Source organism: Geotrypetes seraphini, chromosome 6 (genome assembly GCF_902459505.1).
Source record: "Geotrypetes seraphini chromosome 6, aGeoSer1.1, whole genome shotgun sequence".
NCBI classification, from domain to species: domain Eukaryota; kingdom Metazoa; phylum Chordata; class Amphibia; order Gymnophiona; family Dermophiidae; genus Geotrypetes; species Geotrypetes seraphini.
In genome coordinates, this window is record NC_047089.1 from 231959714 (window position 1) to 231985822 (window position 26109).

Genomic DNA, 26109 nt, shown 5'->3' on the forward strand with positions numbered 1-26109 from the left:
GTAGAAAAATTCTGCTTTAATAATGTGACTTACTTTTATCCAACAACTCAATATATCATGTTAAAACAATGCAAGACTGACTAGAGCCGCAGTGTACTCTGACTTCCATTATTAGAATGAATGGAAAACATGATAACTTCACCAAACGGGGATTCCGCTAATCTCCTCTGTGGGTTTCTGGCAAAATACACATTTTACGTTGCTTTGGTCTTTTCAGAACTGACTCTGCCAATAATTGATGAAGATAATTAATTATTGCTGTGATGTGACAGCATCTGGATTTTGCCCAATTGAACACTCCCCCCCCAAAAAAAAAACACAACATAACAAAACCTTGTTTCCCTTATAGTTGAAGAAAGTTCCAAGAAGCTACTTGAGCACAGTCTGAGCTTGTATTTGTATCTGTGAAGGAATTTACCCTTATGACTGTTCAGAGAACTTGAATGCACTCAATGACCATTCCATACCGACTGTGGCAGATTAAATTGAATGTGGACAAATGCAAAGTGATCAACATCTGGAAGAATAATCCAAACCATAGTTACCTGATTCTAGGGTCCACCTTAGGAGTCGGCACCCACAAAAAAGATCTGGGTGTCAGACACTACGCTGAAATCTTATGCCCAGTATGTGGCTGTGGCCAGAAAAACAAACAGGATGCTAGGAATGACAAATGTATACATTCAATTTTCTATACCATTCTCCCGGGGGAGTTTAGAACAGTTTACATTAATTCAGACACTCAAGCATTTCCCCTGTCTTCCTGACAGGCTCACAATCTATCTAATGTACCTGGGGCAATGGGGGGGGGGATCAAGTGACTTGCCCAGGGTCACAAGGAGCAGTGGGGGTTTGAACCCACTACCTCAGGGGGCTGAGGCTGTAGCTTTAACCACTGCACCACTCTAGAAATCAAAATGTAGTAAAAGTGAGCCAAGTCTAAGACAATCAAATCATTGTGACATCACTGATGGGGTTGGCTCTTAGGCATTGGTGGAATGAGGCATTATGATGTCACAATACCAGCTCTGGCTATTAAACTTTTCACACTATGTATTTATTCAATTTCCTATACTGTTCTCCCAGGGGAGCTCAGAATGGTTTAGATTAATTTATTCAGGTACTCAAGCATTTTCCCTGTCTGTCCTGGTGGGCTCACAATCTATCTAATGTACCTGGGGCAATGGGGGGATTAAGTGACTTGCCCAGGGTCACAAGGAGCAGCATAGGTTTGAACCCACAAACTCAGGGTGCTGAGACTGTAGCTTTAACCACTGTGCCACACTCTCCCCTAAGACTGAGCGTACATATTAGAAAGCCTCTGAATTGCTCTATGGTGCGTTCTCATTTTGAATTCTGGTCCTGGTATCTCAAAAAAAAAATAAAAAAAATAGTGGAATTAGAAAAGTTTAAAGAATGCGACCATAATGATAAAGGGGATGGATCTTATCTCATATGAAGAAAGACTACAGAGGTTGGGCTCTTCAGCTTGGAAGAGAGACAGCTGAGGGGGGGGGGGGATATGATTGAGGTTTACAAAATCCTGAGTGGTGTAGAACGGGTATGAGTGAATCGATTTTTCACCCTTTCAAAAAGTACAAAAACCAGGGCACATTTAATGAAATTATATGGGAATACTTTTAAAATAAATTGGAGGATTTTTTTTTTTAACTCAAGGAATACGTGAAGGGGCATAATCAAAAGAAACGTCTAAGTCTGATTTGGACATAGGGCACTAGTTGCCAAAAGTCAGCAGTGGCAAAATGTCCATTCTCGAAAAGTACGTCCAAAATAATGGTTTTTTTAAAAAAAATCATCTATCTATAGGTCCAGACCGCCACTACGTCTATCTTTATACCACATTCTCGACCAAAAATTTGTCCAAGTCTGAAACGTCCAGAACAAGACCTTTTGGATGTGGGAGGGGCCAGCATTGTTGCCACCCAGACATGGCAACAGAGCAGCAGGGCACCTCACAGGACACTGCTGTGAACTTCACATAAAGGGTGCCACATAAACATCTCATCAGAACTTCCTTATAGGTCATGGTGAGCCCCCCCAAAACACCTCCAAAACCCACTATAACATAACAATCAGCTTATGTACCGCAGGACCATTAAGCTTTATGAGGTTTACAAAAGATAAAAATGTAGAATTGAATGAACAAAATTAATTACCTACCTGTCTAGAACCCCAATTGTCCTTATGGCTGCAGGCGGCACCTATATGGCAGTAGAGTAGGGTTTGGGTGAGGGGTTTGGTGGGCTCACATTTTTCACCATTGTTTTAGTAGTTAGAGTGGCTTATGGGCCTGGGTCATCCTCGCTATGGTTCGCTAGCCCACCCCCCCAGATTACTACTTAAGCCACCTCTGTGCAGCTCTACTAGGCTTTCCTATACCAGGTGCTGATGTTCCAGAGGCAGGTATGTACATTTTTATTTTGAACTTTGTGGTGAAATCACCAGACAATAAAGGTAGGAAAAATAATTTTATTTTCAATTTAGTGATCAAAATGTGTCAGTTCTGTGAATTTATATCTGCTGTCTATATTTTGCTTTATATTTGTCTATTTTTTCTATAGTTGTTACTGATTGCATTTTTAAAGTCATCTGCCTTGACCTCTTTGAAACCCCCCCAAATATAAATGATAACATTTTCTGTGCATAGTGTGCTTTATAGCCAAACCCTTGGCTGGCCCAAATGGTCCTCAAAGCCCACAACTACTTCGACTTCAGAAAAACACTTAAAACCCACCTATTCCGAGAGCAAGACCCTTAAAGACCCATAATGCCCCTTCTTCAATCCTCCTCCTCCCTCCTACCGAAACTTCTCCCCCCGTCTCCCTCCTCTCCCCCCTTCTTCCTCCTTGCTGTTCGCAATTCTATGATCAATTTGGAATGTAACCACTTATAACTACTTTCTCCTTGCTATTCGCAACTCTATGATCAATTTTGGTATGTACCCACTTGTAACTTCTTTCTCCTTGCTGTTCGGAACTCTATGATCAATTTGGCATGTAACCTCTTGTAATTTGTTCTAACCAATGTGAACCGCCTAGAACTCTTCTGGGTATGGCGGTATACAAAAATAAAGTTATTATTATTATTATGTTTGTTTTTTTAATTTTGTGGTTATCATTATATATTAATAAGATTATATTGTGTGTATATGAAAAATGGATGGAAGAAATTACATTACAATTAGTACTATTATTATGGGGTGTGGTCAGGGGCGGAGCTTGGGCGGGGGTACTCAGTTGGTATTTGTTAGGCTTAGGGCAATGGTCTCAAACTCGCGGCCCAGGGGCCACATGCGACCTGCCAAGTCCTATTTTGAGGCCCTCAGTATGTTTATCATAATTGCAAAAGTAAAATAAAACAGTTTCTTGATCATATGTCTCTTTAGCTATAAATGACAATATTATTATTAAGACTTAGCCAAAAGGAAAGTTTATAAACTATAAAGAGTTTTACCTCATGCAAAATTGTCATTTCTTTAATAAGACATTAACTATTTTTTCTGAGGCCTTCCAAGTACCTACAAATCCAAAGTGTGGCCCTGCAGTTTGAGACCACTGGCTTGGATGGTACTTGGCTTGGTGATCTAAGTCACAAGGCATAAGTTCTGTCTAGGCAGTCTCATCAAACCTTCAATTATCCCTGCAGGACGACTAAGTCTAGGTCAGCCCATATCCCACCCACATCCTGCCCTAACCACTCCTCCAAAAACGCCCCTTTCAGCTCTTGGCGCACAGTGGGATTCCGAGGCCTAAAAAGTCCCTGGATACGTCTAAAAAGCCGTTTCGATTATATGCACTTGGATGACCTGTCTTTTAGATCGTACAAGTGCCAACTTGGGTGGGTTTTTAGACGTGTTTCAGTTTCAGTAATGAGCCCCTTAAGCTTTGGAACTTGTTGCCAGAGGATGTGGTTACAGTGGTTAGAGTAGCTGGGCTTAAGAAAGGTTTGGATAAGTTCTTGGAGGAAAAGTCCATAGTTTGCTATTGAGACAGACATGGGGGAAGCCACTGCTTGCCCTGGATCAGTATCATGGAATGTTGCTACTCCTTGGGGTTCCGGAATCTTATGTTGGATTCCGGAACCTTGCTATTCTTTAGGATTCTGAATGGAATGCTGCTACTCCTTGGCCAGGTACTAGTGACCTGTATTGGCCACCGTGAGAACGGGCTACTGGGCTTGATGGACCAGTGGTCAAACCTAGTATGACTACTACCACTACCACTTATTATTTCTATAGCGCTACTAGACCGACACAACGCTGTATATATTATATGCAGGTACTTTTTCTATCCCTAGCTAGCTAACAATCTGAGATTTGCTGTTCTTACTGCATGTGTAGTGCTAAGAAATTGGTATTTTTTTGTGCATTCAAAGTTTTCTAAGTATGTTAACCCTTTTTTGAACACCGACAAGCTGGTATTTATTTATTTCATTGTATTTTTTTTAAAGCTTGCATAGACTTCCAGTAAGGGCTTAATACTGCTTGGTCAGGAGTTTTGCTGAAAGAGTTCAAAACAAGAGTCAGCCTTGTTATTCCCTGTAGAAATGCTAAAGCGTTTTGCTTCTTTACTTAACTGGAAAACGTATGACACACAGCAATGGCCTGCTCCTTTCTGGGCTGACATTCCTTCTCGTTTCCCAGGTCCCTCCTTGGAGTAACCCAGGGGAGGCGGAGCAGAGCCGTGTTCCTAACAGTTCCCCATCCATCACACTTATTTCACACACTTCGTGCTCCACGCTGCATCTTCTCTTTCTCCTATTTCTTGACTTAGGACTCCTCTGAAAGCTTCTTTGTGCTGCTCCCATAATTAAGAGGTGAGTCAGGAGCCCAAAAGCGCTGTGAAAGGAGACAGACGTGATCCCAGGCTTCTTCGACCACCTGTCCTGTGTAGTTTCCTGTGTGGGCGGCCAAGTTTGGAACTATCTTGAGTCACGGTACATTGGCTTTAACCTCGTGTGTGCAAGCATCCTAGTTGTTAGTACAAGGCAAAAACCAACTTGATCTGGTATTCAGAAAGATTCATGTTTTTTTCTCACTTTTTTTTTCACATGTCAATTAGGCCAGAAGGTGAGAAGATATTTCACATGGGGGGAGCACAAAAAGAGAAAGAGGCTGAGAAACAGAAAAAAAAACAAGACAGAAAGAGGCAGAGACATAGAACAAAACCAGCTATATCTGTGCACGGTACAATTCTCCCAATAGTGTTCCCTTGACTCACCAAAGCCGATGAGAGGAGGCAGTGGGCTGGGAGCAATTTTTGCACCTCTTCAAATTTCTGCCGCACTCTTCGAAGAACCCTTGGCACAGCCCCTGAGGCAAGACTAAAATCACGTGAGAGTCTCTAATCTGGGCTTGACTTTGTCCATGTGGTAAGACGGATAAGGGTGGGCCTGGATCCTAGATAAAATGGAGCCACATAGGGGGTTACGGTGAACAGAAAAGTGTAGTTACTTACCTGTAACGTTGGTTCTCCGTGGACAGCAGGATAGTGAGCTGTTGGGACAACACCCATATGTGGCTGACTCATCCTGCTTGTCCTAGGAGAATAATATTTATTAAAGGTATCAGGTAGAGGAGCCCTGTCAGGTTTACAGGTGAGGGAGAAAGTAAACACAAAATTAGCCTTTAGATGTAAGGATGTCCTCTGGTGGGCTACGGTATACACTACTGTCTCTCAGCACGGCAGCACACACTGCTTGGCTCTGATCTGGTTCCCCAGTGTCGCCAGGCCTAGGGGTACCAGATTTTACTCCTGTAAAATCCGGACCCATAGCCCCGCCCACAGCCCCAACCAGTTCCACCCAGCCCCGTTCCACTCCCTCAACCTGTTCTCGTCCCAGCCCCGCTCCCTCAACGTGTTCTCCCGACGCGGTCCCCAGGTGGAAGTTTTTCAAAACCCGGACAAAGTGCTGGGTTTTAAAAAGCCGTCTGGACGCCCCGGTCATGTCTTCTAAAAAGAGGGCATATCCGGGTCAATCCCAGACATCTGATAACCCTACCTAAGTTGGCCTGCACCGGGCCAGGTCAAAGATACAAGCCTGCAAGGTTCCAAGGTTGAACTTGGCCTACCAGACTGTTGTGATGGCAGTTTACGCATACACCGTGGAGGCATATGTAGTCAGCCATCATTGCTTCTCTCTGGGCCTCCTTAACCTAGCTGTGACCTAAGCTTTTATACTTCCTGGTCCATGCCCTACTGGCTCCACCCCCTCCTGTGTCACTCTCCCTAGATGGAATTATGAGTTTTAAGGTGGTTTTGAAGGTGTGTCAGCATCCCTCACAATCCATATCTTCTCAGGTAGACTTTCACTGTACAGTATAACCAAATCTGGACACCCAGCTGCTGTTTTAGAATAGGTTCTAATGTGCAGTAAGCACCCACTTATAGAATTACCTTAGTAGAGTTCTTCTAGCATAGGGTTACCATATCTAAAGCTGTAAAATCCCGGATGCATGACCCCCACCTCATTCCACCTCCATCCCTGCCCCATTCTGCTGCCAGCTCCGCCCCACCTCCATAAAGCCTTGTCTCTTCTTTCCCACAGGGTCTGGGGGGCCTTAGAGCATACGTGGATGCAGGTGACCTCATCCGCGCATGCTCAGGGCAGACGCAATGGGGCTTTCCAAACCCGGACAAACTGACGGGCAAGTCCGGATTTTCCTGGACGTCTGGTAACCCTACTCTGGCACCCTCCTGAAGTTCACGTCTTGAGAGCCTCCTGGCAACTAACATAAAATAGTTTAGGTGGTCCATCTCGTGACACTCTTATAGGGGAGTCTCGCTGTAAAAGCCATACTGTGTCTAAGGCTGAATTTTTATTTGGTTAACATTTCATTTGCCAGAGGGATGAAGCAGGTTGAGTATGATGGATTTTGGTTTTCCTTCACCTAACCACATCAGCTTACTACTTCACTGGGTTTACAGAGGGCCCTGAGTAATGTGGATCTGGTTTTTTTTATTTTTTACCCACGGGCTTAGGGGTTTTCATCGCACGCATTACATTCAAAGCACAGAAATAATTCTTAACTCCCAACACAAGCGATCGTAGGCCATCAATCAGTGAAAGATCACAGGTGTAGAAAATTCGTTTCAATGCCATGTTATATATTGAGCCAAATGGTTTTACAGAATCTACAGTGATTTTTATGCTTCATTTTTATTTTCCCATTTAACTTTTTTTATTTTTAATAATGTGACTCAGACCTGTATCTGTGGACAGTTGTCCACAAGAATGATAAGAGTAAGTTATCCATGGATAAAATATTTTGCTTTTGCTGTAAGCGGGTTGTAAGATTAATGCATGAAACCCCCACATCTTAAAGATTTGCTTGTAATCTGCTATAGGGTTTTGTATTTTAGTTAATAGCAGGAAACAAAAGATAAACTACAAAAATACAAATAAATACCGTATATTACCATATGCATAAATGAGCAGAAAAGTTTGCGCCCTGGAGAAGAGTTTTATGCCGACTGGGCTGTGAAATTTGTTTTCAGAGGTTTCAGGACACAGACACACACATCCTGAGTGGCTCAGTAAGCACGCACACACACACAAATACACCAGAGCAGTGTTTTTCAACCTTTTTACACCTATGGACCGGCAGAAATAAAAGAATTGTTCTGTGGACTGGCATCGGTCCGTGGACCGGCGGTTGAAGAACACTGGGCTAAGTCGTGGGCCAGACCCTGCCCATCTCTACCCAATCTCCACCCCAGACCCCGCCCCCATAATAGTACTAATTGCACCTTGCACGTCCAGTGCCTCATCTGGAAGACTTCCCTCTGACACTGCAACGTCGGAGAGAAGGTTTCCGGGGCAGGCGCAGGATGCCCGTAGGAGCCACTACTAAACTAAACTAAACTAAACTAAGCCTTAAGTTTATATACCGCATCATCTTCACGGAAGCGGAGCTCGACATGGTTTACAAAGCTTAAAAATACAAGGAGAGAGGGGAGAGAGAGTTTACAAGAGCATATGAAAAGAGGGGAAGTAAGCAGGAGATGTTATATATTAGAGAAAAGCCAGGTTTTCAGTTGTTTCCGGAACAGTTGGAGGGAGCCCAGGTTCCGCAGCGGGATAGTGAGATCGTTCCAAAGGCCCGTGATTTTGGAGAGGAGGGATCTTCCCAGTTTGCCTGCGTGGGGGATGCCATGTAGAGAGGGGAAGGATAGTTTATGTCTGTGGGTGGATCTGGAGGTAGCAGGCGTTTGGGCGAGGAAGGATAGAGGGATTAGTGGCGGAAGGATGCCATGAATTATCTTGAAAGCTAGACAGGAGCATTTGAAGTGAATTCTGGAAAGTACAGGGAGCCAGTGAAGATTGGTAAGTAAGGGGGAGACGTGATCAAATTTGCGTTTAGCAAAAATCAATTTGGCCGCAGTATTCTGGATGAGCTGGAGTCTGTGAAGACTTTTTTTTGTTAGGCACAGGTAAATGGCATTACAGTAATCGAGTTTGGATAAGATGATGGATTGTACCAGGACGGTAAAGTGTTTTTGGTGGAAATAGGATCTAACTTTCCTCAGCATGTGGAGGCTGAAAAAACATGATTTTGCCAAGGAGTTCAGGTGATCGTTTAGGGAGAGGGAGGAATCGATAATGATGCCGAGGACCTTGCTTGAGAACTCAAGGCGAAGAGCGGGACCTGTGGGTAGAGTGAAGAGGGTGGGCAGGTGTGCTAACTTTGGGCCGAGCCAGAGTAGTTTTGTCTTTGATTCATTTAATTTCATCTGAACAGAAAGGGACCAGGCATGAAGTCTCATTATGCATGAGGTGATGTTCTCTTGGAGGTTTGTAAGGTTCTGGTCTGTTTCGAGGAGGATAAGGATATCGTCTGCATATGTGTAAATTGTTTCAAGGGGGGATAGTTTGAGAAGTTTCAGGGAGGTCATATACATGTTGAAGAGGATAGGGGATAGGGGAGAGCCCTGTGGGACCCCGCAGGATGGTGTCCACGAAGTGGATTTGGAACCGTTTGCGTTGACAATGTAGGAACGTGCGCGAAGGAAGCCACTACCTGTGGCTTTGTGCACTGAATCAGTGAGGAAGAGGGAGCTGGCTCGAAGATAACGCTGCATCGATCGCACCGTGGACCGGCAGTTGAAGAACACTGTTTTGGGCCTGATGCACGTGCTGGCCCTGTGGACCGGCAGGAAATTTCTGTGGACCGGCACTGGTCCATGGACCGGTGGTTGAAGAACACTGCACTAGAGAGTTGCGCAGGGACAGAAATCCCACCCGTCTCTGCCAGAATCCTGCCCATCCCCATCTGTCCCCGCCAGAATTCCGCCCGTCCCCGCCCATTCCCACCAGAATCTCCTCTGTCCCCACCCATCCTCATGAGGAATCCCCTCCGTCCCCCCCCCCTTAAAAATTACCTGTCCCCCCCAAAAAGCAGCCATTACTTTTGACAGTTTTGATTTTAGTTTTAATTGAGTTTTACAGAAAATTCAAAACAAAGTCTGACATCCACCAGAACAGGCATAAAACCAATACCCCTTCTCCCCAGTCGGGTGGGGTTGGCATATCAACAAAATGCTATCCCAAAGAAGTAGATTTTAGGCAGAATTCTATTGAACAGAAAGAAGATGCCCGGTGCTCCAATTCTCTCCCACTCCGCTCTTTTTTTATGTTACATATTTAATGTTGGTACCTGCTGGGATGAAGCAGTTTAATGCAGGGTAGTCTGGCTCCGGAGCTGCACAATTATACAGCCCAGTCTCTCCCGCGCTCCTCTGCACAGCTGCAGTGAGTGGTGGCAGGCTTGAGCCAACAAAATTCTTGAGGGGAGGTCTCGCGCCAAGGCTCACTACTGAGAGAGCTCTGCACATCCACCAATCTGGGAGCCCTTCAAGGAAGTGCTCATGATTGGCCATCAAGCTCCAGCTCTGTCTCTCTGATTGGTGGATGTACAGAGCTCTCCCATGTGAGTGGCAATCAGCAATTGGTGCGCTGAGGGATTGAAGAAGTTTAGAGGGAATATTGGAACAGAGGTAGGCTGGCATTTCCATGGGAACCCCAGAGAACCAGCATCCATCCCTGCGGGAGTCCTGTGGACCTAGGGGGGATCCCCGCGGGAGTCCCATGAACCTGGGGGGATTCCCGTAATCCCCATTCCTATGCAGACCTCTAATATATATGCACACATACACACATATGAATAGGGGCTGATGCTACAGTATCTTGAACTTTCAGACATGTAGGAGGGGGGGGGGGTGGTCTAAGGAGAACAAAAGACAAAACTGTCAACATGGAAGCTCATCACCTCATTCCTTCACTGCGGGCCCTTTTTCAAGCAATAGGCAAGACAAGCAAATGCCAAACAGAATTGGCCCGGTCTGAGAGGTTATTCAAAATGGAAGTGTTTGGGTTGGTTTTTTTTTTTTAAACTGAGCAGATTCTGCAAAGCAGATAACAAAACAAATAGACAATAGACAGAATTCAGTCTAGAAACAGGTTAGACACAGGAAAAAAAAAAAAAGCAGACTTGATCCTGAGATTGTTTGCTCCGGGCTTCTCTTTTGTAGACAAACACTGTTATCAGAAAAGCAGCTCTCTGTCTTTTGTCTCTGTCTTATTCATCTCAAACCTTCTCCTCTTCATACTCATTGAGTCAGTACTCACTCGCTTCTTGTACACTCACTGAGTCACTCCAGGCTCCTGGAGTCTTCTTCAGGGACAAATCAGGAGATCGATCTCAGCACACATAGGCGTCGGAACGGGGGAGTATAGTCAGTTATGGCTATACTCCTCCATCCACCTCCTCCCAGCCACTGTAATTTTAAATTGTCCAGCAGCTGCCAAGCAGCATCGCTGCAGAATAAAGACTTCTGGGGCAGGCCTGCTTGTTGACACTGTGTGGTGGCTGTCAGAAGATTTAAAATTATAGCGGCAGGGGAAGGTAACTGGGGGAGTCGGGAGCTGGAGAGCATCCCACTGCCTATGCCAACACCATGTACACTCCTTAGACCTCTTGGTCTTTGGGGCCCTCTTCAATGAACCACATTCCACTGCTTCAAATATGGAGTATTTGAGGCAGGTGAAAGCTTGACTCTTCAACCAGACCTTTAATGGAAGAAACATAGAAACATGATAGCACATAAAGGCCAAATGGCCCATCCAGTCTGCCCATCCGCAGTAACCATTATCTCTTTCTCTCTCTAAGAGATCCCACATGCCTATCCCAGGCTTTCTTGAATTCAGACACAGTTTCTGTCTCCACCTCCTCTTCCAGGAGACTGTTCCACGCATCTACTTGATTTTAAATGGTTACAAAACTAAAATGTATTGGAATATTCTTTCACCTTTGAGGCTACAGTTTCATCAACTCATAAAGTTTCATATGGTATCTGTTGATTACAACAAAGAAAAATGGGGAGACCCAATGATCCACAGTGAAAACTTGGATGAATCTGTATCTGTTGATTACACACACTCGATGTGCGCCCCCACCTGTTACTCGGCAAACATCGATGCGATAATCAAGCTCGGACCAGACTCTCCGAAGCATATCCGGTATGATCGCATTTATAGCTTCAGTGATGCGTTCTTGCAGATCATCCATAATTGTGGGTAATGGAGGTATGTACACTCTGTCTTTCACATACTCCCCCCCAAAGGAAAAAGTCACAGACAGTAATGTCCGGTGATCTCGGGGGCCACTTGAGGAACGCCTGGTCATTTTGTCGCGTTGCATTGTCTGAAGGTTGTAACTTCTGCACCAATTACAGCTTATAAGGGTGAAAGTGTAAGCGATTGGGTAAGATCTTGCTAACTCTGCTTTTGGGGACTTTTATTTGCTGTCATCTTATTTATAAATATATTCCAATAAGTTTCGATTTTGTAACCATTTAAAAATCAAGGCGTGTTTTTGTGGGAACCCTGTATTTTCTCCCCAAACTGTCTCCCTATGTTTGATTGAGCCTGGTTTGTCCCATATTACTTGACTGCAGCAATTTTATGAATAGAAAAAAAACTTTTTACTCATGGAAATCACCTTGAAAACTGCCCTCCCCATATATGACTGTATCATTGTCAATTAAAAAAAAAAAAGGTTTTTTTTAATATTTCATTCCTTTCTAGCTCTAATATCCTCAGGGAAATACTTTGTGGATGATATGCTCCCACAAATATCTTAAGCATCTTTAATTCCATTCTACTCAAAAGACCTAATGAATTACAAAAATGGAGTCATCTTAGTGTATAATTTTGTTTCTAAAGATTTATACATAGGTCAAATAGTCTACAGCACGTAGCATAGAAAGAATGTGGTTTTGCACTAGATAAACTATGGGTGTTTTTAGCATGGTGAGATGTAAGCCTCTTTCCATTAGATCTGAACCCCTTCCAGTCTGGATAGTTTTGGTATGAGCTGCAGAAAAGAAAAGGAGGGGACAAAAACATTGGGTGTTGGTGAGGGAGGAAGAGAACTGGGACAACTTTAATGCGAATTTTCTCGTACCCTCTGTGGTCTCCTGTAAAAAAAAAAAAATGGTATTTGCTGGGAACAAAAAAATAGGTTGCCTGAAAATATATCCAGGAGAAACCAAAAAACACTGTGGAGTGATGATGTTCCTGAAATGGACTTTATTGAAAATTTAAAATTTCCACATAGAAATAAAATTTAAAAGTTCCACATAGAAATAAAACGATCCACATAAAAACCTTGAGGACCTAATCCGCCGAGAGCATGGGACCCAACACGGTCCGTGTTTCGACAAAATAGTCTTCTACAGGGGTCCCTGATAGTCCTAAGCTAGTAGATACGTGGAATAAACAGTCCAAAAGTGAAAATGTGTGGAACTCCGCAGAGAACGCACTGCATAAACCAAAAGCTTTTTTGGTTTTCCAAGAAGGATGCTGGACTGTATAAAGAGAGGCGTAATCAGTAGAAGAACGAAGGTGTTTGTGTCCCTGTACAGGTCATTGGTGAGACCCCACTTGGAGTATTGTGTTCAGTTTTGGAGAGCATTTTGGAGACCGTATCTGGCGAAGGACACAAAAAGGCTTGAAGCGGTCCAGAGGAGGGCAACACAAATGATAGGAGGTTTGTGCCAGAAGACGTATGAGGAGAACTGGAAGCCCTGAATATGTATACCTTAGAGCAGGGCTGCCCAAGTCCGGTCCTCATGATCTACTGGCAGGCCAGGTTTTCAGGATATCCACAATGAACATGCATGAGAGAGATTTGCCTGCACTGCCTTCTTGGTATGCAAATCTCTCTCATGCATGGGAGATATGATTCAGACGTTCAAATACTTGAAAGGTATTAACGTAGAACAAAATCTTTTCCAGAGAAAGGAAAATGGTAAAACCAGAGGACATAATTTGAGGTTGAAATGTGGTAGACTCAAGAGCAATGTAAGGAAATTCTTCTTTATGGAGAGGGCGGTGGATGCCTGGAATGCGCTCCCGAGAGAGGTGGTGGAGATGAAGACGGTAACAGAGTTCAAAAAAGCGTGGGATGAACACGGAGGATCTAGAATCAGAAAATAATAGTGAATATTGAAGAACTAAGGCCAGTACTGGGCAGACTTGCACGGTCTGTGTCTGTTTATGGCCATTTTGGGGGAGGATGGACTGGGGAGGCTTCAGTGGCTGGGAGGGTGTAGATGGACTGGAGTGAGCTTTGACAGAGACTTCAGTAGTTGGAACCTAAGAACAGTACCGGGCAGAGCTTTGGATTCTTGCCCAGAAGAAGAAAAAAAAAAAACCCAACCCAAAACCAACAAATTTAGGAAAGAGCTAAAGACATTTGCTTAACCAAGTTTTAAAAAAATCTTAATACTGTAATAATATTTGGGCATGTTTTGGAGATGGAGAAAAGTACAGTCTGATTTTTGTTATTGCTCTTATGTGTATTTTATTTTATGCATGTACTGTTGTAACCCATTTAGATTTTTTTATAGTAATTCAGGCTAGACTATGCCCCTTCCTTTTCAAAGTAAAGGAAGTGGAAACCTGACCGATATCAGGCCCCAGTAGACTGCAAGGCCATCTCATGGTTCAATGTTCTTAGGATTTGCTATATTTCAAGAAATTAGGATGATACTGATGAATTCCATAACCTTCAGGGCATCTGGGCTTACTTATCAAACCACAAAAGCATTTCTGCATAAGTCAGATAATTCTGTATTTCTAAAAACTCCCAAGTCAGCAAGAACATTTTATATATTTTTATTCTGGAGCAAATATACCTTTCCATCAAGAAAATGAAATAAATATCGTCCACATTAGTGAGGAACAAAGAATCAGACTAAGAAAAAAATCAGAATTTAAATTTAATCTAAATCCGCAATAATTTGCCATTAACCTAAAGGTCCTCAAACTACCCCTCTACAGAGAACGCCCTTATCAATCAAAAAGCTTTCAATTGGATTTGGCATCAAACATTTTATAGGGGAACTGGAAAAAGAAAGCATCCCTCCTGTTGACCTATTTCACAGGGGGGGGGGGGGTGGAATTGGGGGTTCGGGCTAGGACACCTGGAATGCGCTCCCAGTGGAGGTGATAGGGCAGAGTACAATATTGGGCTTCAAAAAGGGATTGGATGGCTTCCTGAAGGAGAAGGGGATTGAAGGGTACAGATAGAGGGTACAGATATAGGGTAACTATACAGGTATTAATGAATAGGGAATAAAGAATTTAGGTAAGAACTTACAAGTCACGAACCTGGGGGCCGCCGCGGAAGCGGACTGCTGGGCATGATGGACCCCTGGCTTATGTTATGTTCTTATGTTTTGTCTAGAAGAGCACGCTTTACCCTGATTTTGAAAGAACTTCATTGGTTGCCTATTTAACAAATGCATAAGCTACATAAAATGGTATCCAAAGAACTGGTCCTAATATTCATGTGGACCGGATCCGATACGGTCCATGTTTCGAAGAAACACTCCTTCCTCAGGGGTCCCGAATGTTGATGCGTACAGTATCAGAAAACCAGTTTGGATGAAATAAACAAAATCAAAAATAAACAGGTGTCAGGTCCGGTCCACATGAACATTAGGACCAGTTCCTTGGATACCATGTCATATAGTTTATGCATTTGCATTTGTTTTAAGATTTTTGTTATTTTAATAAATTCCTGCACCTTGTACATTTTCCTGCAGTTTTGTTCTGCAGGCCTTGCTGGTTCTTTTCTGATTTGTTCACTATGATATACCATATGTTATCTTTGCTATATCAGATCTTGTATCAATCGGCTCCTCTCTGGTTTCAATCACTCTGGAGGGGTCTCAAAGTCCCTCCTTGAGGGCCGCAATCCAGTCGGGGTTTCAGGATTTCCTCAATGAATATGCATGAGATCTATGTGCATGCACTGCTTTCAATGCATATTCATTGGGGAAATCCTGAAACCCTGACTGGATTGCGGCCCTCAAGGAGGGACTTTGAGATCCCTGCAACAGAGCACTGCAATCAGAAGGTGGAGACTATTAGCGCATATTACATTACATTAGTGATTTCTATTCCGCCATTACCTTGCGGTTCAAGGCGGATTACATAAGAGGTTATCTGAACATTTCCAGAGGTGTTACTGAAGAAAGTGCGATATATGTAGCTACAAAATTTAAGATGTCTTCAGTGGCTGGAATGTCACTTTGGAATAAGTTGTCGGGACATCTAAGATTAAGCAGTGACCGCATTAGTTTAAAAAAAACTGTTCGTGGACGCTTCTTTGTAGAGCTGTACCAGCCTACATTGTAATATGTTTCCTGGAAAATGTAGTTTCTGTCATGGCTCTGTTTGTTCGAGTCACTAAGTGGACTGATTAAGTGCCTTTGTTATAAATTGCCTGGAGGATACTTTAGGCTGGGAGAGAGGGGTATTTTTTATTTTTTTTTTTAGAAAGAAATTAATGCAATTGTTATTTTTCTTCACATTTTAGAACTGTAATTTTGACTTGTGTTTATAATTATGTTTGTTTATTTTTATGTAAACCGCTTTCTTTATAGGCGGTATATAATTTTTAAAAATACAGTACTCCTCCGATATTCACGGGGGTTCCGTTCCAGGAACCCCCGCGAATGTCAAAAAAACCAGCAAATACATTTTTTTTAGGCAGGGGAGACAGGAGAGGGCAGCTGGAGAGGCTCTGTCTTCATTTCTAAGCATTGAATTGTAACTTTACCCCTCCATTCCTTGTGCATCAATTACTTTGTAAACTTGTCTGTACAACCTATTACTGTTAATTTTAAATAGTATGTCTAAATGTATATTTATTTTATTCAGCCGTAACTCGCTTAGTAATTTGAATAAGCGATTTATCAAATCAAAATAAAACTTGAAACTTGAGAGGGCAGCCGGAGCGCCAGCGAGTGAAGGAAATCACTCGCTGTATGCTCCGACCGCCTCTTCCTGTACTAAAGTCGGGCCTCACCAATCAGGAGCTGCTTTGACACGCTTCTTTCCTCCCCTCTCACCTATCCCCTTGCGCAGCATCTTTCTATCTCTCCCTCCCATCCCCCTGTGCAGCAGAACCCCATTGACCCTCCTACCGTGAGATTGAGATAACTCCGCTCTGAGGCCTTCGAAAGCAGCAGGGGTGGGGATTACTGAATCGACGAGTCCAGTTTTTTTCAGCAAATCAGTGTCAGGGATGGAGTCAGGGGGTGTTGGGTACATTCGGCAGGGGGCTTTGGAGGTCAATCTTAACTAGGGCTTATTTTTGGGATAGGGCTTATATTAGGAGCATCTTAAAAAAATCATGCTAGGGCTTATTTTCGGGATAGGTCTTATTTTCAGGGAAACAGGGTAGCAAAACTTCTCCCTATGCACCTGGCCTCCTTCTAGCTTTCACCGCTGTCTTTTCAAACTGTTTTTTCACTTTAAGACCATCAGGTACTGTCAGACTCAAACCCCGCTCCTCTTGGTTCATAGACAAAAGCGCGTGTCGCCAAAGGCGCGCCGACAACCCAGTGCAGACAACTGAGCACAAGGCGGAAGCGCGCCGAAGAAAAACAGTATTTTAAGGGGCTCCGACGGAGGGTGTGTGGGGTGGAACCCCCCCACTTTATTTAACAGAGATCGCACCGGCGTTGTGGGGTTGTAACCCCCCTCATTTACTGGAAACTTAACTTTTTCCCTCTTTTTTAGGGAAAAAGTGAAGTTTTCAGTATAATGTGGGGGGTTACAACCCCTCAAACCCCCCATAACGCCGGCGCGATCTCTGTTAAGTAAAGTGGGGGAGTTCCCCCCACACATCCCGTCGGAGCCCTTTAAAATACTGTTTTTCTTCGGCGCGCTTCCGCCTTGCGCTCAGTTGTCTGCGCTGGGTTGTCGGCGCGCCTTTGACCTGTCACCGCTCCTCTTTCATGTACAAAGGTTTTTCACCCCCTAAACTGTACTATTTTCTTGGATTTTTGCAGCCCAAATGCATTTCATTATATTTTAGGTGCCACATCTCAGACCATTCCTCAAGCTGTGCTAGGTCCTTCTTCATGTTATTCACACCATCAGGGGTGTCTATCCCGCTGTATTACTAAGAAGCAAATCTTACCTGACAACAATATCGCTTACAAAAATGTTAAAAAGGACAGGCCCAAGAGCTGAACCTCGAGGCACCCCACTAGTAACAGCCCTGTCCTCAGAGCGATCTCCATTGACCACTCCCCTTTGTCACCTTCTACTCAACCAGTTCTTGACCCAGTCCATCACTTTGGGGCCCATCCCGAGGGCACTCAGTTTATTTATTAGACACCAATGTGGAACACTGTCAAAGACTTTGCTAAAATCTAAATACACCACATCTAGCACTTAAGCTCTGAATAGCGACTTAATTGGCCGTGTTAGCCAGTATTGCATAAACTGGGTGCCAAAGCCTTTACATGGCCCAGCATTGAATATGTGGGAATGACGCCAGCGGCAGTCAGCAAGATGTTCACCTCCACTGGCAGAATATTTACCCTAACTTCAGGCTTACGGCTGATGAAACCCCTGCGTATGCAATCGTAGGTTGCATACGCAGGGGTTTCGTCAGCTGTAAGCTTGAAGTCATTATGCCTCTGTATAGATCCATGGTGAGACCCCACCTGGAATACTGTGTGCAATTCCGGAGGCCGCATTACCGTAAGGATGTGCTGAGGCTGGAATCGGTCCAGAGAATGGCCACCCGGATGGTCTCGGGACTCAAGGATCTCCCATACGAAGAACGGTTAGATAAATTACAGCTATACTCGCTCGAGGAGCGCAGAGAGAGGGGAGACATGATCGAGACGTTCAAGTATCTCACGGGCCGCATCGATGCGGAGGAGGATATCTTCTTTTTCAAGGGTCCCGCGGCAACAAGAGGACACCCGTGGAAAATCAGAGGCGGGAAACTGCGCGGTGACACCAGGAAATTCTTTTTCACCGAAAGGGTGGTGGATCGCTGGAATGGTCTTCCACGTCAGGTGATTGAGGCCAGCAGCGTGCCTGATTTTAAGGCCAAATGGCATCAACAAGTGGGATCTATTCGCAGGGTAAAGGCAGGGGAGGGTCATTAGGGTGGGCAGACTGGATGGGCCGTGGCCCTTATCTGCCGTCAATTTCTATGTTTCTATGTAATGTATAATTGTCCAGGATGCATTCTGGTTTTTCATGTGAAAAAGAAAAAAAAAAAAAAGGGAACGTTTCAAAAAGCGAACTCTGATCTCCTGACAGAGCCAATCAAAATGCTCCCTTTAAGGATTGGCTGGGCGCATGCAAATTTATTTTCGTGCAACAAGTTCTAAAAACCAACAATTTCCCAATTGTGAGTAACCGTGTAAAATCTGTAAGCAACGCTCCCGGAATGTATGAGCGATTGCATAGAGCAGGGTGTCGCAAACTTGTTAAGCTGCTGACGCACTAATATCGGGGCTGCGGCTGGAGGGCACCCGGAAATGCATGAACGTCGATGCGATGACATCACACGCCCGCATGACATCATCGCATCGACGTGCGCACATGCGCGGATGTCCACCAGCTAGGGCCCTAAACCTCCTATTACCGCTGGGGGGGGGGAGGGAGGTGCTGCAGAAAGAGAAGTGAGGAGAAGGAGCAGAGGCAACGGGAGAAGGAGAGAGAGGCACTGGCGCAGGCTCATTGCGAGAGGCGCATCCTGTAAGCAGTCAGCCAGCGCCAGCACCTCCTCGCTGGCATCTCGGGGCATACCTGGAATCCTCCGGTACACAGTTTGCAATACACTGGCTTAGAGGACACAAAGGTGCCAATGTGGTAGTGGGTGCTGTTCCTACAGGAAAAAACCACGGGTTCTGCTTAGGCCATCGCTCACGTCCTGCGGAACAAAGAATCAGGCAAGACTTTTCAGTCTTGTTTTGGGTAGCCGAACCAGGTGTCTTGCCTGAAATAAACAGTGCTTTGAAAAGTCTGTGAATTGTCTGCTCATGCTGTCTAGCACAAAACATTCCAGCTGCTGCCAGACACCAAAGTGAAACATTAGATTTTAAGTGTCAGCTTTTCATTTAGGGCTGTGTAAATAATCAAAACAGTGCACCTTGACTATGTTATTTAATACTGCTGATCGACGGGCAGAGCTTACCAACCCGCTCCGTCAGGACTGTAGAACTGCCACAATGAATTTTCATGAGATAGATTTGTATATACTGGGTCACTGATGTATGCAAATCTAGCTCTTTGCATATTCATCACAGATATCCTGAAGCCAGACTGGTTAGGTGTGCTTCTAGGACAAGCTTTGGTAAACTCTGCTTTCAGGAAGTTTTGGGGCAAGGATGGTAGAGAATGACACGGTGACAAAATTCATCACCGTTCCCGTCCCCGTGGATAACGGCGGGAAATAATCCCATGTCATTTTCTAGTGTCTATTTCAACCTCAGTCCTTCTACACCAGCATTCTTCAAAGCAAAGCTTGCGGGTCAGTGGTTGTGGCCATTCATACTCTGATTCTTATGTGAGCCAAGGATAATGAAGCCATTGTGACATCACTGATGTGATTGGCTCTTAGGCACTGGTGGAATGAGGCATTATGACATCACAATATCTGCTCTGGATACCAGAGACTGTCATTCTGTAGTGTCTGTTTCAACCTCTGTCCTTCTACACCAGCATTCTTCAAAGCAAAGCTTGCGGGTCAGTGGTTGTGGCCATTCATACTCTGATTCTTCCCTCTTTCCTTAAAGAATGACATGAAGATGGTTTCCCGCGGTTATCCGCGGGGACGGGAATGGTGATGAATTTTGTCACCGTGTCATTCTCTAAAGGATGGCAAACTTTGGTCCTTGGGGATCACACATGGGTCTGGTGCTCACAGCAAGAAAATTACATTAATTGGCCTGTTTCTGGAATCAAAAACTTTACTAGATAGCATGGTGCGAAAGCTGAAAAGCAGATCCATTAATAGCCTCCAAAGTAGACTTCGCTGTTCCTGTAGGGAGTACACAAATGTATACATTCATTATAATGCACATCTAACAAGTTCACTATGAAATCACAGCTAGTATTTAAAAATATAAAAATTGACTACTGGGTAAGACCAAGGGTCCATCTAGCCCAGTATCCTGTTTTCAACAGAGGTCAATTCAGGCCACAAAAGTACCGTGTAGAGTCCTATAAAGTAGGAGTTTCATGCTACCCACCCCAGAGGTAAGTAAAGGCTTTCCCAAAATCTATTGTAATAATGGTTTATCGACTTTTCTTCCATGATTTTGTCCAAGCCTTTTTTCAACCCAGCTACATTAGCTGCCTTTACCATTTACTCCAGCAATGAGTTCCACTGGCCACCAGGTTTGAACTCTGACCTCTATATTTTAATGGCATTACTGGAGTGATTTGTTTATTTAAAACTCTACTGTTGGAGTCCTTGCAGAAGACACATTGAAAGTGAGGAATGGTCTGAGAGTGAGCGCTTCCTCTCCTCTCAGGACCCAGAATAATCTACCTTGTGAAGGCTATGGAGCCACAAATACACTGATCTGTGGGGAGTAGGGGTGGGGATGGGGGGGGGGGGGTCCTGCTACACCAGTATGATCAGTCTTAGCTATATCAGAAACCTGGCTTGAGACTATTTCACATTGTCGGAAGGTGTCTTCTCCGTTCTCAAACTCTTAATTCCTAGCTTTGAGCAACCTAAACATAGAAACATAGAAATAGACAGCAGATAAGGGCCACGGCCCATCAAGTCTGCCCACTCCAGTGACCCTCCCTATCTATCTTTGCGGATAGATCCCACATGTCTGTCCCATCTGGCCTTAAAATCCGGCACGCTGCTGGCCTCAATAACCTGAAGTGGAAGACTATTCCAGCGATCAACCACCCTTTCAGTGAAGAAGAACTTCCTAGTGTCACTGTGCAGTTTCCTGCCCCTGATTTTCCACGGATGCCCCCTTGTTGCCGCAGGACCCTTGAAGAAGAAGATATCTTCTTCCACCTTGATGCGGCCCGTGAGATATTTGAATGTCTCGATCATATCTCCCCTCTCTCGACGTTCCTCGAGTGAGTAGAGCTGCAATTTCCCCAACTGCTCCTCGTACGGGAGCTCCCTGAGTCCCGAGACCATCCTGGTGGCCATTCTCTGGACCGATTCCAGTCTCAGCACATCCTTGCGGTAATGCGCCTCCAGAATTGCACACAGTACTCCAGGTGCGGTCTCACCATGGATCTATACAGTGGCATAATGACTTCAGGTTTACGGCTGACGAAACTCCTGCGTATGCAACCTATGATTTGCCTTGCTTTGGATGAAGCTTGCTCCACTTGGTTTGCAGACTTCATGTCTTCTCTGACAATCACCCCTAAGTCTCTTTCTGTTCCAGTTCTTGTCAGGATCTCGCCATTTAGGGTGTAAATCTTGCATGGATTTTGGCTTCCCAGGTGCATGACTTTGCATTTTTTGGCATTGAAACTGAGTTGCCAGGACCTAGACCTAGATCATTGAATAAGCTCTGAATGACCCCACGTTCAGGTTACTCTTCACTACTGTGCAAAATGGCTTTAATGGAGGAGTGTAAACAGTGGAGTTCAAAATTGTTAAATGCATGCAGGTTGTGAAAAATTTGCTGGCGGATCTTAGGAAATTGGAAGACTGGGCGCCCAAGTGGCAGATGAAATTTAATGTGGACAAATGCAAAGTGATGCACATTGGGAAGAATAACCCATATCACAGTTACCAGATGCTAGGGTCCACTTTGGGGGTTAGCGCCCAAGAAAAGGATCTGTGTGTCATCGCAGACAATATTATGAAATCTTCCACCCAATGTGCGGCGGCTACCAAAAAAGCAAACAGGTTGCTAGGAATTATTTAAAAAGGGATGGTTAACATGACTAAGAATGTTATAATGCCCCTGTGTCGTTCCATGGTGCAACCTCATCTGGAGTATTGCGTTCATTTCTGGTCTCCTTATCTCATGAAAGATATAGCAGCGCTAGGAAAGCTTCAAAGAAGAGCGACCAGGATGGTAAAGGGGATGGAACTCCTCTCGTATGAGGAAAGACTAAAAAGGTTAGGGCTCTTCAGCTTGGAAAAGAGACGGCTGAGGGGAGATAGGATTGAAGTCTACAAAATCCAGAGTGGAGTAGATCGGGTACAAGTGGAACGATATTTCACGCCGTCAAAAATTACAAAGACTAAGGGACACTCGATGAAGTTACAGGGAAATACTTTTAAAACCAATAGGAGGAAATATTTTTTTTCCCTCAGCGAATAGTTAAGCTCTGGAATGCGTTGCCAGAGGATGTGGTAAGGGCGGATAGCTTAGCTGGTTTTAAGAAAAGTTTGGACAATTTTCTGGAGGAAAAATTCATAGTCTGGTTTTTTTTTTAAAATATATATCTTTATTAATTTTTCATTCTCAACACAGTGCATACAGGAATACATACAAATAATTTGAAAAACAGCACTTATATCCATCAATAAATACAGCAGGGTTAGAAACACAGAAGACTGTGAAGCCCTGCAAAGGGACCTAACGAGACTGGAAGACTGGGCAAAAAAGTGGCAAATGAGTTTTAACGTAGAGAAATGCAAAGTCATGCATGTAGGGAAAAAGAACCCGATGTTCAGCTACAAAATGGGGGGAACACTGCTAGGGGTGAGTAACCTTGAAAGGGACCTGGGGGTGATGGTCGACACATCACTGAAACCATCGGCGCAGTGTGCGATAGCCTCAAAGAAAGCAAACAGAATGCTGGGCATCATCAAAAAGGGTATCACAACCAGGACGAAGGAAGTCATCATGCCGCTGTATCGCGCAATGGTGCGCCCGCACCTGGAGTACTGTGTTCAATACTGGTCGCCGTACCTCAAGAAGGACATGGCGGTACTCGAGGGAGTGCAGAGGAGGGCGACTAAACTGATAAAAGGTATGGAAAATTTCTCATACGCTGACAGGTTAAAAACGCTGGGGCTGTTCTCCCTGGAGAAGAGGAGACTTAGAGGGGACATGATAGAAACCTTCAAAATCCTAAAGGGCATAGAGAAAGTGAATAAGGACAGATTCTTCAAACTGTGGGGAGCCACAAGCACTAGGGGTCACTCGGAGAAATTGAAAGGGGACAGGTTTAGAACAAATGCTAGGAAGTTCTTTTTTACCCAGAGGGTGGTGGACACATGGAACAAGCTTCCGGAGGAGGTGATAAGCCAGAACTCTGTACAGGGGTTCAAGGAAGGTTTGGATAGGTTCCTGGAGGATAAGGGGATAGAGGGGTACAGATAGAACTTGAGGTAGGTTATAGAAGTGGTCAGAAACCACTTCATAGGTCGCGGACCTGATGGGCCACCGCGGGAGCGGACCGCTGGGCGGGATGGACCTCTGGTCTGACCCAGTGGAGGCAACTTCTTATGTTTTTATGTTCTTTTGAGAAACCATTTTCTCCTCCTCCCACCCACCCTAATTCCAATGTATACAATAAAACCATACAACAGTACATACATGTAATTAATAAACAAATCCTAATATAATATCCCTCTCCCTCCCCCCTTTCCTGGATGTGCAAATCAAACTGGTAATAGGGGAATAATCCATTTAATTAAAATTAATGAAATTGATCAATGGACCTCACGTCAGTTTAAACAACTTATTATTACCCATTTGTTCAGAATTCATTTTCTCATATTTATAACACAAGCATAATGAATTCCACCAAAAAGTGAAATTTAATCTGTTAAAATCCTATTTGCATGACTACCCCCAGTCATTATACCAAGTAATCTGCTTTTATGTCTATCCATTGGAGGTGTAGGAGATAACAATGTCCCATAGATTACCGCTTCATACGACAGCGGAACGACAGTCTCCAGAATCAAATTAATATGTCCCCATATAGATTTCCAAAAGTTAAGTATCAAAGGACAATAGAACGACAAATGATCCAGTGTCCCTACATCAAGATGACAGTGCCAGCATCTATTAGACTTAGAACAGTCCAACTTTTGTAAACGAACAGGGATCCAAAAACTTCTATGTAACAAATAAAACCATGTTTGTCTCAGATGCTGACGCTGTACATCTCATCCCCCAAGTCCAAATCCGTGGCCATTGAGTAGCAGAAATCTGCTGCTTAATCTCAATGCTCTAAATGTCTCTCAAGATTGTTGGTTTTTTTTTAATTCATATAGTCAGATATGAATTTATACCACTTGGCTGCCTGATGCCCTAGCAAATCTGTCTGGAAGCATGGGCCCGGCAAGCTATACTGATTATTTAAATTACGCCTCTCAGGGAACCTCTTCTGAATGGCCTGCTTCAAATGCAATCACTTATATGCTTGAGACTTTGCAATACCGAATGATTGTTGCAGTCGTGAAAAATCCAGCATTTTCCCATTTGATAAGACATCATATAAGTCTGTTATTGAAAAAGACATGGGGGAAGCCACTGCCCTGGATTGGTAGCATGGAATGTTGCTACTCTTTGGGTTTTTGCCAGGTACTAGTGACCTGGATTGGCCACCCTGAGAACGGGCTACTGGGCTAGATGGACCATTGGTCTGACCCAGTATGGCCATTAGGTTCTTATGTGAGCCAAGTATAGGATAGTTAAGCCATTGTAACATCACTGATGAGGTTGGCTCTGAGCCATTATGACATCACAATCTCAGCTCTGGAATGTTGCTCTCATTGGGGTTCCGGAATCTTGCTATTCTTTGAGATGCTAAAATTTTGCTACTCTTTGGGTTTTGGGCAGGTACTAGGAATTGGCCACTGTGAGAACGGGCTACTGGGCTTGATGGACCATTGGTCTGACCCAGTATGGCCATTAAGTTCTTATATGAGCCAAGTATAGGACAATTAAGCTATTGTAACATCACTGATGAGGATGACTCTGAGGCATTATGACATCACAATCTCAGCTCTGGAATGTTGCTGTCATTGGGGTTCCGGAATCTTGCTATTCTTTGAGATGCTGAAATGTTGCTACTCCTTGGGTTTTGGCCAGGTACTAAGAATTGGCCACTGTGAGAACGGGCTACTGGGCTTGATGGACCATTGGTCTGACCCAGTATGGCCATTAGGTTCTTATGTGAGCCAAGTATAGGACAATTAAGCCATTGTAACATCACTGATGAGGATGGCTCTGAGGCATTATGACATCACAATCTCAGCTCTAGAATGTTGCTCTCATTGGGGTTCCGGAATCTTGCTATTCTTTGAGATGCTGAAATGTTGCTACTCCTTGGGTTTTGGCCAGGTACTAGGGATTGGCCACCTTGAGAACGAGCTACTGGGCTTGATGGACCATTGGTCTGACCCATTAAGGCTATTCTTATGTTCTTATAAAATAAAATGGGGACCAGCTTAGTGGCAATACTGTGCACTAGCTTGCAATAGACCTGGTTTTGGCTCCTAGCACAGGCCAGCTGGAGTTTGAGATGCCGCAGAGGAAATGTCCACAGCTATTTGTGATGGGAAGAAGCCCCAGTCACCCAGTGACATCCAGGGGCCAAGTTTAGGAGTCAAAATTGCAAGGTCCTGGTGTATCGTGCACTTCCACTCTCCCCTCCACCCATGGCATAAGACCATCAATGCTTGACTGAGTTGAATGAGTTAGGAAGGGATATAAAATAGGTCAAAGAAGTTTCAAGTTTGTTCAAAATTTGTTAGCCCGCTTATCAATTTTACAGAAATGTAAAATCTGGATTAGACATTTTAGA